The sequence below is a fragment of the Papio anubis genome, chromosome 13 (assembly GCF_008728515.1).
Source record: "Papio anubis isolate 15944 chromosome 13, Panubis1.0, whole genome shotgun sequence".
In the NCBI taxonomy this organism is placed as follows: domain Eukaryota; kingdom Metazoa; phylum Chordata; class Mammalia; order Primates; family Cercopithecidae; genus Papio; species Papio anubis.
This window is the reverse complement of record NC_044988.1, coordinates 78,614,033-78,627,034: the sequence shown is the minus strand read 5'-3', so window position 1 is coordinate 78,627,034 and position 13,002 is coordinate 78,614,033.

Genomic DNA, 13,002 nt, shown 5'->3' with positions numbered 1-13,002 from the left:
TCTCTTGCTGTATGTGGCCTCAGTCCGAATGTAGTCCATCTTCCACATACCCAGTAGTAGATAACAATTTCATCAATGTTTAGCCATTACACAAAAGGCAATATGTGTATCTTTGCCATCTGCTGGCCCACCAATTCCACTAAACCCACTGCCGCATTTTAGATGCTATTTGCAGCATTTTGTCTTCAGGTATCAAATTCTGACTCTGAAAGTCAAAGTAAAGGTGGTTCAAGCAAAACGGTTTATTTCTCTCTCACATAAACACCAGCAGCCCAGAGCTGGTACCACTCACTGGGGACCCAGGTTCCTCCAATCTGGTCACTCCACTGTCCTCAACACACAGTTTCCACATCATAGTTCAAAATGGCTGCTCCAGCTCCAACCATCACATCAACATTCCAGCAAGAAAAACAAAAGAATATCCTTTCCCTTTAAGTATACCTCCTCAAAATTGCATACACTACTCTGACATACAAACAGTTGGCCAGAACTGAATCATATGGATACACTGTGCTGTGAGACAGGCTAGGAAAGGTAGTCTTTATCCTAGATGGCAGTACACAGCCAAAATTCAACAGGCTGAATTCAAGAGACTTTTATTGAAAAAGGAGAAATTATTATTAGGGCACAATTAGCAGCTTCCCCTGCATATTATTTGGCTTCAGATCTACTAAAGGGCTGATTCATGAGGAGTTAACCTTACTCAAGACCCAGCACACAGGAACAAATGCAATTCTGTCATTTAAGCAAGACTGACCCACCTTTTTTTTTTTTTTTTTTTTAAGACAATCTCTGTCGCCCAGGCTGGTTGCAGTGGTGCAATCTCGGCTCACTGCAACCTCTGCTTCCCAGTTTCAAGTGATTCTCGTGCCTCAGCCTCCCGGGTAGCTGGGATTACAGGCATGCACCACCACACCCAGCTAATTTTTGTATTTTTAGTAGAGACAGGGTTTCACCATGTTGGCCAGGCTGGTCTTGAATTCCCTCCCTTAGGTGATCTGCCCACCTCGGCCTCCCAAAGTGCTGGGACTGCAGGTGTGAGCCACCGCACCTGGCTGTGACCCACCGTCTTGAAGTAAAGCACTGATAGCTTTTGACAGGATCAGCACCCATCCATTATGTACATGAACCATTTGAATAAGAATGGACAGATAACAAACTTCTAGAAACCCCAGAGCCCCAACCTTAATTATACAGGTCAATCCTCATCTGTGACTGCCCTTGTAACCTTTGGTGGTTAGTCTCTAAGCCTCTGGATTCCTTTTAGGGTCCGGGAAGTCTCCAGAATTTTCCTTGAGGCTGCACTGGGACTTTCAACATGATTATCCAAACCAGAGGAAGACCCAGATAAAACTTGTTGGGATGCAGCAGCAGAGGTCTCAGGAGAGATGGTGGCAGTGAGGATGGAGGTGAAGTGGTCACAACCCAGACATGATTAAAAAGAAAAGCAATGAGTTGAGACCTGGCAGGTGTGCAGGGGCAGAAACAGGGGATGAGGCCATTTCATAAGTTGGGCAACTGTGTGGATGTTGGTGCTACAAACTAGAACTAGAAATGGGGACAATGGTGAGATTGCTCTTTGGGCCTCTAACATTGGGGACATGTGTAACCAGTCTGAAGAGTCTCAGGCAGCTATGTCTGAACACAAACCTTCATTCTCAAAACGATGCAGACATTTCTGAGTCCTGAGCACTTCAATCAGCCACGGTAGATGCTTTTTCTTTTGTGCCATTCCTATTTACATTTTAATCCATTCAAATGATTTCTTTTTTTAATTAAAAAAAAAAGAGAGAGATGGAATTGTGCTTTGTTGTCCAGGCTGGTCTCCAACTCCTGGCTTCAAGCAATCCTCCTGTCTCAGCCTCCCAAAGTGCTGGAATTACAGGCGTGAGTCATTGCACTTGGCCTTATTCAAATGATTCTGTAATCAAATCCAGTTATTAAAATTGCCTCTCTGGGGATAAGTATGCAGTTGTCTTAATATGCTCAGGCTTCTGTAACACCATAAGCTAGGTGGCTTAAGAAATAGATATTAATTTCCCACAGTTCTGCAGGGAGGGAGTCCAAAGTCAATGTGCCAGTAAATTTGTTTCCTGGCCAGGACTCTCTTCCTAGATGGCAAATGGCCACGTTCCTGCTGTGTCCTCAAATGGTGACAAGAGGGACCCTGCATCTCTTCCTCTCTTTGTAAGGACGCTAATTCCATCATGAGAGTCCCACCCTCCTGGCCTCATCTAACCTACCTCCAAAGGCTTCTCCAAATACCACCCCACTGGGCGTCAGGGCTTCAGCATATGAATTTGGGAGGGGACATAATTCAGTCCATAGTGCAGTCGACGTCGTATTTTATCATAATTGTAAACAGAAGTCCAAGTCCTCTCTCTCAGAGGCCTTGTTGTCCCCCAGAGCCCCACAACAAGACAGGTGAGGAGGGGAGGACTGCTCATGTGGGGTCCCCAGTCTCGGTCCTGTGTGGTCCTCTGCCGGCTGGTGGTCTCGGCACAGGCATTGTGTGCTTTTCTTCAGTAGTGTTCAGCTTTACCCTGGCCCTCTCCAACATGGATAAACAACCCTCTTCCTTCCTCTGAGGGGTGTGGGGAATCACGCCATCTTCCAGCTCCCACCCCAACCAGTTTCGGAGTCACGCAGCCCATCACTCAGCCAGGTGGTTCTGTGGACAACCTTATGTTCTTACCATCTCTGTTCCTCCATAGACGGCAATGTAAAGGAAGCCCCCAGAGCTATTGACCCTGCTTCCTCACATAGACCACAAGAACCCCTGTGCCAAATTCTGCACTGCCCTGGAGCCACGCAGATATCACATCGCAGCCGATGGCTTTCTAGCCTAACCTGAAACCGGCTCCAGCTGGAACTCCATCCCCTTCCCATCTGTGCTTTCGGAAGTGGGTCCACACTTCCTGTTGTCCTTCATACTGCCCCTTTTACCACCCAACAGTCAGCCCAAGATTCTGATGGAACACTTGCTGCAAATAAGCCTCATGCCTTGGAGGCTTTCACTTGCATCTTTTCATTTAATGCCAAGTAGACAATTGTGAGTAAAGGGAGGAATTCTCTCTCCCCTCCCCTCTCCCAGCTTCATACCCCAGGCAGAAATGGTGGTGCTTCCAAAGTGGTGTGGCAAAAGAACAAAAATAAAAATAAAAAATAAAGCGGTGTGGCCAGTAGCAATGTCAAAATCCCATCTCAGACCTGGTCCCTGAGAACCCCACTACCACAGCCTCTAAGCACAGAGCATGGCATGAACTGTTGACACCACTGAGGCCCACCCTGCCCTGGACCCTGACCAGATGGGGCCCTGCAACTACCACCCTTGCTATAATTAATCTACATCGTTCCTGTTTCTTGACTTCTCTGAATTGTGATTATGAGTTAGGGGCAGGCCGGATGCCGTGGCTCATACCCTGTAATCCCTTTGGGTGGGAGGTGGAAGACTGAGGCAGGGGGATCACTTAAGGCCAGGAATTCAAGACCAGTCTGGGTAACATAGCAAGTCCTCATCTCTGTTTAATAATAATAAAAAAAATAGAGATGATCTCTGGCAAAGCCGAGCCCGTGTGCACATGCTTAGCTGCAAGGGAGGCTGAAAGTACAAGAATTTGGCATTTTCAGCCTCTGTAATTTGAGATGTGGGAATTGATCTCTGCCTTACATGGTGGAGATGTCTCCAACTGAGAAGCTGGATGATCAAAACAAATGTCCGCTATAGTCCACCCCTTTCAATCTCAATATTCTCCTCATACTTGTAAAATATAACAGCACCTGGCAAAGAATGACCATCTCTTATGTAAGTGAAAATGCTCACCCTTCCCCAAAAGTGGCCAAACAGAGCTCTCCGCAACTTCAGCTAGGGGCAAATCCCAGATCTCAATTTTTTTTCTACTTGGTCATGAGCCTATCTCATTTTCCCATACTCTATGGGCTAAATTGTGTATGATTTAACTATCAGCATTCCCTATAAAACAATAAAAGAAAAAGGAGGAGAGAAGTAAAATTAGATATTTTAAATTATACATAATACAGCAAAAGAAAAAATACAATAGAGCTCCCTGGTGTGAGGGGGCATTGCCCACCAGGCAGGTGCTGTCTGGACTCCATCCAGAGTGTGAGTCATTCTGCCTTAGGCCTCTGGGGCTCCATCAAGAAACTGAGATTTCACTGAAGCCAGGGGTAGGGTTTTGGTTGCAGTAAGAGACCTATCCAGCAAACAAGGAAGGTGTGTGAGGGAGAACGTGCTTGATTGTGATCAAGGCCAGTAAGTCCAGTTTCTAAACAAAAGAGATGCTATTTATAAACCTCCATCAAAACTCAGTCACTTGAAACCAACAACTGAGAAAAGCCTAGAAATATACTTTCTAAAATAATGATTAAAGTTATAGTCCCTATCGTGGTCCATTTCTTGCACCAACTCCAGATTGTCCTCAATTACAGAGAGTTTGTAGGAATTCTATTTTTGCCTTGTATAGAATTGTCTGAAAGTGCAGGAGCCCAAGGGGCCAAAGAGCTGATATTTTCCTTCTAGACACTTCCCTGCAAACCTCTTTTACTTTTCTGTTTTCCTACTTTAGTAAATTGGCCTCAGGCAAATCCTCTCTGACAATTTTTTTTCAATCTTCATCTTTTCAAATCTACCTCATTCATTTCAGGAAAGCTCTCCTCTCCTTTTTCTTCATACCATCAAAAAGTGAAAAAGAAGTTCATAGCAGGATTCTTCATAATGGCCAAAAAATAGATAAAACTACAATGTCCATCAGCTAATGAATCAATAAACAAAACATGGTTGGCCAGGTGCAGTGGCTCACACCTGTCATCACAGCACTTTGGGAGGCTGAGGCAGATAGATAATTTGAGCCTAGGAGTTCAAGATCAGCCGGGGCAACATGGCCAAACCCCATCTCTACAAAAAAACACAAAAATAACCCAAAAAAATTTATCCAGGTATGGTGGTGTGCTCCTGTGGTCCCAGCTACTCTGGAGGCTGAGGTGGGAGGATCACTTGAGCCCAGAGGTTGAGACTGCAGTGAGCCATGATTGTGCCAGTGCACACCAGCCTAGGCACAAGAGTGAGACCCTGTCTCAAAAAAAACAAAGAAACACAAAGTGGTATATGTGCACAGTGGAATAATATTTGGCCATAAAAAGGAGTGAAGTGCTGACACGTGGTAGAGCATAGATGACTTTGAAAACATTATGCTGAGCAAAAGAAACCAGACACAAAAGGCCCCATATTATATAATTCCATTTGTAAGAAATGCCCAGAATAGGCAATTCCATAGAGACAGAAAGTGGATCAGTGGTTGCCAGGGGCTGGGAGGAAGAGGAATGGGAAGTGACTGCTGATGGGTTTCTTTTTGGAGTGATGAAAATATTCTGGAATTAGAGGGTGCTGATGGTGGTACAATGTTGTGAATATACTAAAAACCACTGAATTTTACACTGTGAATAGTGACTTTTATGTTATGTAAATTAAATCTCAACTTTTAACAATAGAAGGAAAAAAAATTAAAAAGAGCCTTATCAGCCCCAGGAGAAAGAGCTTAAGTTGTTCTGAGTGGCAGTTTGTTTGCAGACATCAAAGCTCCATAACATATGGGAAACTGCCAACCCAGTAATTTCACCTCTGGGAATCTGACCTAAGAGAATAGCTTAAGGGCTTTGTTTTATGATATTAAGACAGTTTTTAATACGATTTTTACAACAAGGTATCTTTATAATAGTGAACATTTTGAAACCATCTCAATGCTCATTAGTCTGAATGTGGTTCAATAAACGTTGAGGTATCTTTATTATGAGATACCGTGCAACTCTGAAAGTGGATGTGGGAGCTGTAGGTGTCTATACACAGAAAATAACCATGATGGCCGAATGCAGTGACTCACACCTGTAATCCCAGCACTTTGGGAGGCCGAGGCAGCGGATCACGAAGTCAAGAAACTGAGACCATCCTGGTCAACATGGTGAAACCCTGTCTCTACTAAAAATACAAAAATTAGCTGGATGTGGTGGCGGGTGCCTGTAGTCTCAGCTACTCAGGAGGCTAAGGCAAGAGAATCGCTTGAACCTGGGAGGCAGAGGTTGCAGTGAGCCAAGATCGCACCACTGTACTCCAGCCTGGTGACAGAGTGAGACTGCATCTCAAAAAGAAAGAAAGGAAGAAAGGAAGAAAGGAAGAAAGGAAGAAAGGAAGAAAGGAAGAAAGAAAGGAAGAAAGGAGAGAGAGAGAGAGAGAGAGAGGGAGGGAGGGAGGGAGGGAGGGAGGGAAAGAAAGAAAGAAGCCACTATATTTTGATAAGTAAGAAATATAAGTTACAGAAAGGTATCACTATGTAATTCAAACTTTTTTTTGAAATAGAATCTCACTCTGTCATGCAGGTTGGAATGCAGTGGTGCTTAATCATGGCTCACTGCAACCTCGAATTCCTGGGCTCAAATGATCCTCCTACCTCAACCTCCCGAGTAGCTGGGACTACAGGTGTGAGTCACCATGTCCAGATAATTTTTAAATGTTGTGTAAAGATGGAGTCTTGCTATGTTGCCCAGGCCAGTCTCAAACTCCTGGGCTCAAGTGATCCTCCCTTGGCCTCCCTGGGATTAAAGGTCCAAGCCACCACACTTGGCTTGGATTCGAACTTTAGCTAAAGTCAGTATAGTGTGGGGGATAAGAATAGATATTATTCTTATCCAATGATAAGAATAATATTCTAATAATAATAATAATAATATTGGAGCCAAACAATCTAGATTCACATTCCAGCTTCTCACCGTTTACCAGTTGTATATCCTGGTAAGTTACCTAAAGTCTCTGGCCTGTTTTCTTTAACCCTTTGGAGCTTCAATTTTCTCATCTATAGACTGAGGATAATAATATCACCTATCTCATAGGGTTGTCATGAAAATTGAGTTGTTATGTGGCAAATTAGACCATTCGTGGTGCATAAGTGTTCTGTTGTCCATTACTGTTTTAGATAAATAGATGATAGATCAGTGATAGATAAATCAAAGATAGCTCATAGATTGACATGATATAGATAGGTAGATAGATAGATAGATAGATAGATAGATAGATAGATAGATAGATAATAGCAAAAGTGGAGAAATGCCAATGTGTTAAGAATGGTGCTTGCACGCCTGTAATCCCAGAACTCTGGGGGGCCGAGGCAGGCGGATAGCTTGAGGCCAGGAGTTTGAGACCAGCCTGGGCAACATGACAAAACCTCGTCTCTACCAAAAACACAAAAGTTAGCCAGGCATGGTGGTGCACGCCTGTATTCACAGCTATTCGGGAGGCTGAGGTGGAGGATGGTTTAAGCCCGGGAGGCAGAGGTTGCAGTGAGCCGAGATTGTGCTGCTACACTCCAGCCTGGGCAACAGAGGCAGACTTTGTCTGGAAGAAAAATAATGGTTGTCTAGTCTGGGCACAGTAGTTTACACTTGTAATCCCAGCACTTTGGGAAGCTGAGGCCAGAGGACTGCTTGAGCTCAGGAGTTCAAGAACAGCCTGGGCAACGTAGTAAGACCCTGTCTCTAAAAAAACCAAACTTGGCTGGGTGCAGTGGCTCATGGCTGTAATCCCAGCATTTTTGGGGGCCAAGGTGGATGGATCACCTGAGGTCAGGAGTTTGAGACCAGCTGGCCAACATGGTGAAACCTTGTCTCTACTAAAAATACAAAAATTAGTCGAGTGTGGTGGCGTGCACCTATAATCCCAGCTACTTGGGAGGCTGAGGCAGGAGAAACACTTGAACCCGGGAGACAGAGGTTGCAGTGAGCCAAGATTGCAGCACCGCACTCCAGCCTGGGCCACAGAGTGAGACTCCATCTCAAAAAAAAAAAAAAAAAAAAAAACTTGGGAGGCCGGGTGGATCGCCTGAGGTCAGGAGTTCAAGACCAGCCTGACCAACATGGTGAAACCCCGTCTCCACTAAAAATATAAAAACTAGCCAAGCATGGTGGTGTGTGCCTGTAATCCCAGCTACTCAGGAGGCTGAGGCAGGAGAATCACTTGAACCCGGGAGGCAGAGCAGTGAACCAAGATTGTGCTACTGCACTCCAGTGTGGGTGACAGAGCAAAACTCCTTCTCAAAAAATAAATAAATACAAACAAATAAAGAATGGTTCTCTCTACAGATAGGGTTATAGGTGAATTTCTTTTCCTTCTTTTTGCTAACTGGTATAGTCTGTTTCTGTAATGAACATGTGTCACTTGTATAATTTTTTAAAGGCTAAAATATGGCTACAGATACATATACATGGAAGAAGTGAAAAACATTAACCTTGGCAGTGAAATTAGATGTAAGAGTCAGAGCCTCTCACTCCTTGTGATTGCAAATGACAATAACCCAACTCAGACTAGCTTAAGCCAAAAAGGGTGACTCCTGGGCAACACACGAGGGAGGTGCCAGGATGGAGGGAAGGTTTCAGGAAGTAGGGCGGCTCGATGGAAGAGTTGGATTCTTGGCTCCTTTTAATTCTGTTTCTCTCAGACTTCATTATCTTGGATGTCTTCAAATAGCCTAGTAGGTGGCTCTTCCTCACAGCTCCAAAGTCAAAAAGGAAAGAGAACATTATCTCCATTCCAATTCAGCCCTGCTTAGCAGAGCTCTCTGATTGGCCCAGCTCAGGGTATTTGCTCACCCTGAAGGCCAATTAGTGTTGACTACCCCAACAGAACTCAAGAGCAGCAGAAAGAAACAGCTCCCCAGAGAGAGGAGGGGTCCATCGGGGTAGGCTAAGCTCTAAAAGGCCCCAATATTTTGGCTGGCCCCAAAATCAGCCCATCACTGACCCAAACACTTGACAAACTGGCTTCCTTCACAAGCCCCCGAAGAGAGTCCAGAGGCCACCTTCAAAGTTGCAAGGGTTACCTAGTCCCTGCCTCATGTTATTTGAATTAAAACTGTATTACTCCATAGAAATTGCGGATACGAAAGAAGAAAAGACAAAACAAAAATCAAACTGTATTACTTCAAGGACCAGCCTTTAAGAAGGAGAGGAAACCCATCATTCTGTTTCCACTTTGATTTACAACGTCACCATCCCCAAGGTATTCTAGTTAATATTGCACATATGGTGTGAACGAAGTCAATTTGGAATTCCAAACCTTCATATGAAGATGACTTGTTCTAACATAGCTCTCTTTCCACAAGCCAATCACTTTAAGGATAAGGTTTTTTTTGCCCAGTGCACACACAGTGCCTTCTTGCTCCCTCTGACAGGAATGTGACAATAACTGTTGTTGTGTTTTTTAAAAATAGAGATGGGGGTCTCACTGCATTGCCCAGGCTGGTCTTGAACTCCTGGGCTCAAGTGATCCTCCTGCCTTGGCCTCCCAAATTGCTGGGATTACAGGCACTGAGCCACTGTGTCCGGCCAGGAATATGACAATTTCTGTCCTCAGCAATTCCCTCAGCTCTGTCTTCTCCTTTCCTCATATCCACATGCCCCAGGCCTTCCCAGTTGCCCAGGTCCAGCTCAAATGCCCTCTCCTCCAGGAAGCCTTCCTTGTCTGCTCCTTTCTCAACTGGAGAGAATCATACATTGTCCATCTCTGTGTCTCTACACAGACGCACACACAGTGTTAAGTAGACATTAATAAATGCTTTTTGAATGAATACAGGCTAGTACTCTTTCCCTTACACTACCAATCTTCTTTTTTTACATGATTTAATGCCCCATCCTCATGGCAAGAAGTATTTAAGAGCCATGGGGGAGACAAAATAAAAAGATTTCTAGATCTGACCACACAAAAATTCAGAACACCAGAAACATAATAAAAAAGCAGTCAAGAAACTGAGAAAAATATTTGGAACAAATATGACAAAATAAAAAATGTGTTTTTTTTTTTTTGTTTAAACTTGGCGAAAACTAAAAATCATGTTTTTGAAGCATATGTAGTGATTATTTTGTGAAAAATATTTAAATATAGAAAATCCTGGAAAGTCAACAACATTTTAATAGTAATTAGACCGAGATCATGAGCTTATGGGTGAGATTTATTTTTTTTTAATTTTGCTTTATTCAAATTTTTAAATAATAAACAAGCATTACATACATAATCAGAAGAAGACAGCAATAGATGGCACCTTTTGCTGAATTTCCTACAAGACTCAATGTTGGTAAGGAAGTGGTGAGATGAAAGACTGGAGCAACTTTCTAGGGCGGCAGTTTAATAGAATATATTAAGAACTTCCGGCAGGGCGCGATGGCTTACACCTGTAATCCCAGCACTTTGGGAGGCCGAGGCGAGCAGATCACAAGGCAGGAGATCAAGAATATCTTGGCCAATGTGGTGAAATCCCATCTCTTCTAAAAATACAAAAATTAGCTGGGCATGGTGGCGCGTGCCTGTAATCCCTGCTACTCGGGAGGTTGAGGCAGGAGAATCACTTGAACCCGGGAGGCTAAGGTTGCAATGAGCCGAGATCATGCCATTGTACTCCAGCCTGGGTGACGAGAGTGAAACTCTGTCTCAAAAAAAAAAAAAAAAAAAAAAAAGAACTTCGAAAATATTTATGTTCTGTAACCCAACTTCTGGTCATTGGTTCTAATGACTGGAATAAAAGGACTATAGAAAACTTCCAGTCATTGATTCCAATGACTAGAATACAAAATGACTAGGAAATAAAACAGAAATTGGAATGATAATTTCTGTACAGCAATATTCATTGCTGAGACGTCTAACATACAGCAATATTAGAAACTGAAGTATCTAATACTTAAGATGTGGGTTAAAATTACGGTATGGTCATATGGAATACTATGCAATCACAAAAATGCCACTTGTAAAGAATATTTAAATAACATGAAAAGGGCTATGACATATTATTCAGGGTGAAAGTCTGGATTTTTAAAAACTAGGTAACAGCATGATGTCCAAGATGTGTATGTGTACGTGTATACAAAAAAAAAGGCTCAGATTACACCAATATATTCACAATTAATATCTCTAGGTTTATGAATTATGGGGGATCTTAGGGTTTTTCCACTGTCACCATGTGTTTTTTAATAATAAGAAAAAACTATTTTAAACATCACAAATGCACATTACTTTGACCCAGCAATTCAGCCGTCAGGAACACATAGCCCTCACCCGTGTGAAGCAGACCACGTATCCAGTTATTCACTGTTACTCACTGCAGCACTATAATGGCAGAAGATTGAAAACGGCACGAATGCCCCTCCGAGAGATCTATCAATAACATGATTTACACATACACTGGAATATTCTGCAGTCATAGACAAGAATGAAGACACTTTTTATTACTTTATTATCATTCTATATTAATTTTTTTTTTTTTTTTGAGACAGAGTCTCACTCTGTTGCCCAGGCTGGAGTGCAGTGGCACAATCTCGGCTCACTGCAACCTCCACCTCCCGGATTCAAGCCATTCTCCTGCCTCAGCCTCCCGAGTAGCTGGGACTACAGGTATGTGCCATCCACACCTGCCTAATTTTTGCATTTTTAGTAGAGACGGAGTTTCACCATGTTGGCCAGGCTGGTCACAAACTCCTGACCTCAGGTGATCCACTCGCCTCGGCTTCCCAAAGTGCTGGGATTACAGGCATGAGCCACCATGCCCAGCCAATTGTTTATTAGTAATAGTAATAGTAAATGTTCTTTTTTAAAAAATAAGTTTGGAGTATAGTGGCACAATCACGGCTCATTGCAGCTTCAGCAAAAGCAATCCTTTTGCCCTCCTGGGCAAAAGCAATCCTCCTTGAGGTAGCTGGGACTACAGGAACATGCTACCATGATAGGGTAATTCTCCTTTTTTTTTTTTTTTTTTTTTCTGAGACGGAGTCTCGCTCCTCTGTTGCCCAGGCTGGAGTGCAGTGGCGCGATCTCGGCTCACTGCAGCCTCTGCCTCCTGGGTTCAAGCCATTCTCCTGCCTCAGCCTCCTGAGTACCTGGGATTACAGACGCCCGCTACCACACCAGGCTAACTTTTGTATTTTTAGTAGAGATGGTGTTTTACCATGTTGGCCAGGCTGGTCTCCAACTCCTAACTTTGTGATCCGCCCACCTTGACCTCCCAAAGTGCTGGGATTACAAGCATGAGCCACTGCGCCCAGCCGATAGGTTAACTCTTAAAAATTTTTTTTTGTAGAGATGGGGTGCGGGGACATGGAGGGGGATCTTGCATTGTTACCTAGGCTGGTCTCGAACTCTTGGCTTCAAGCAATCCTCCCACCTCAGCCTCTCAAAGTGCTAGGATTATAAATGTGAGCCACTATGCCCTACCAGTAATAGTAAATATTTCACATGATTTTTATCATGATTTACTAACATACAATGCTCTCCATACTAACATACAGTGCTCTCCAAGCTAGAGTGCTAAATAAAAACAGCAAAATAGGCTGGGTGCCATGGCTGGCAGCTGTAGTCTCAGCACTTTGGGAGGCCAAGGCGGGTGGATCACTTGAGGTCAGGAGTTTGAGATCAGCCCGGCTAACATGTTGAAACCCCATCTCTACTAAAAATACAAAAATTAGCCAGGCATGGCAGTGGGCATCTGTAATCCCAGCTACTCGGGAGGCTGAGGCAGGAGAATGGCTCAAACCCAGGAGGCAGAGGTTGCAGTGAGCTGAGATCATGCTACTGCACTCCAGCCTGGGCAACAGAATGACACTCCGTCTCAAAAAAAAAAAAAAAAAAAAACCAGCAAGACACAGAACAAGTTATGTGGAAGCTTTCAATTATGTAAGAAGGGAGAAAAGAATATCCATCTATGTAGACAGATGTATATAGATACTTGCATCTGTAGGCATAACATACCTGGAAGGTTACACAAGAAACTGGGAACACAGTTTACCTCTAGAGGCAAAGACAGTGGCAGAAGTGAGATGTCTTACTATATGCCGTTTGGAACCTCTTGAATCAGTGAATGTATTACCTATTCGGTAATATGCAATGCATGAAATTCAAATCAAAATGAATAATCACTGGTTCCTTAACATCATCGTTAAGGTGAATTCAACTTGCCC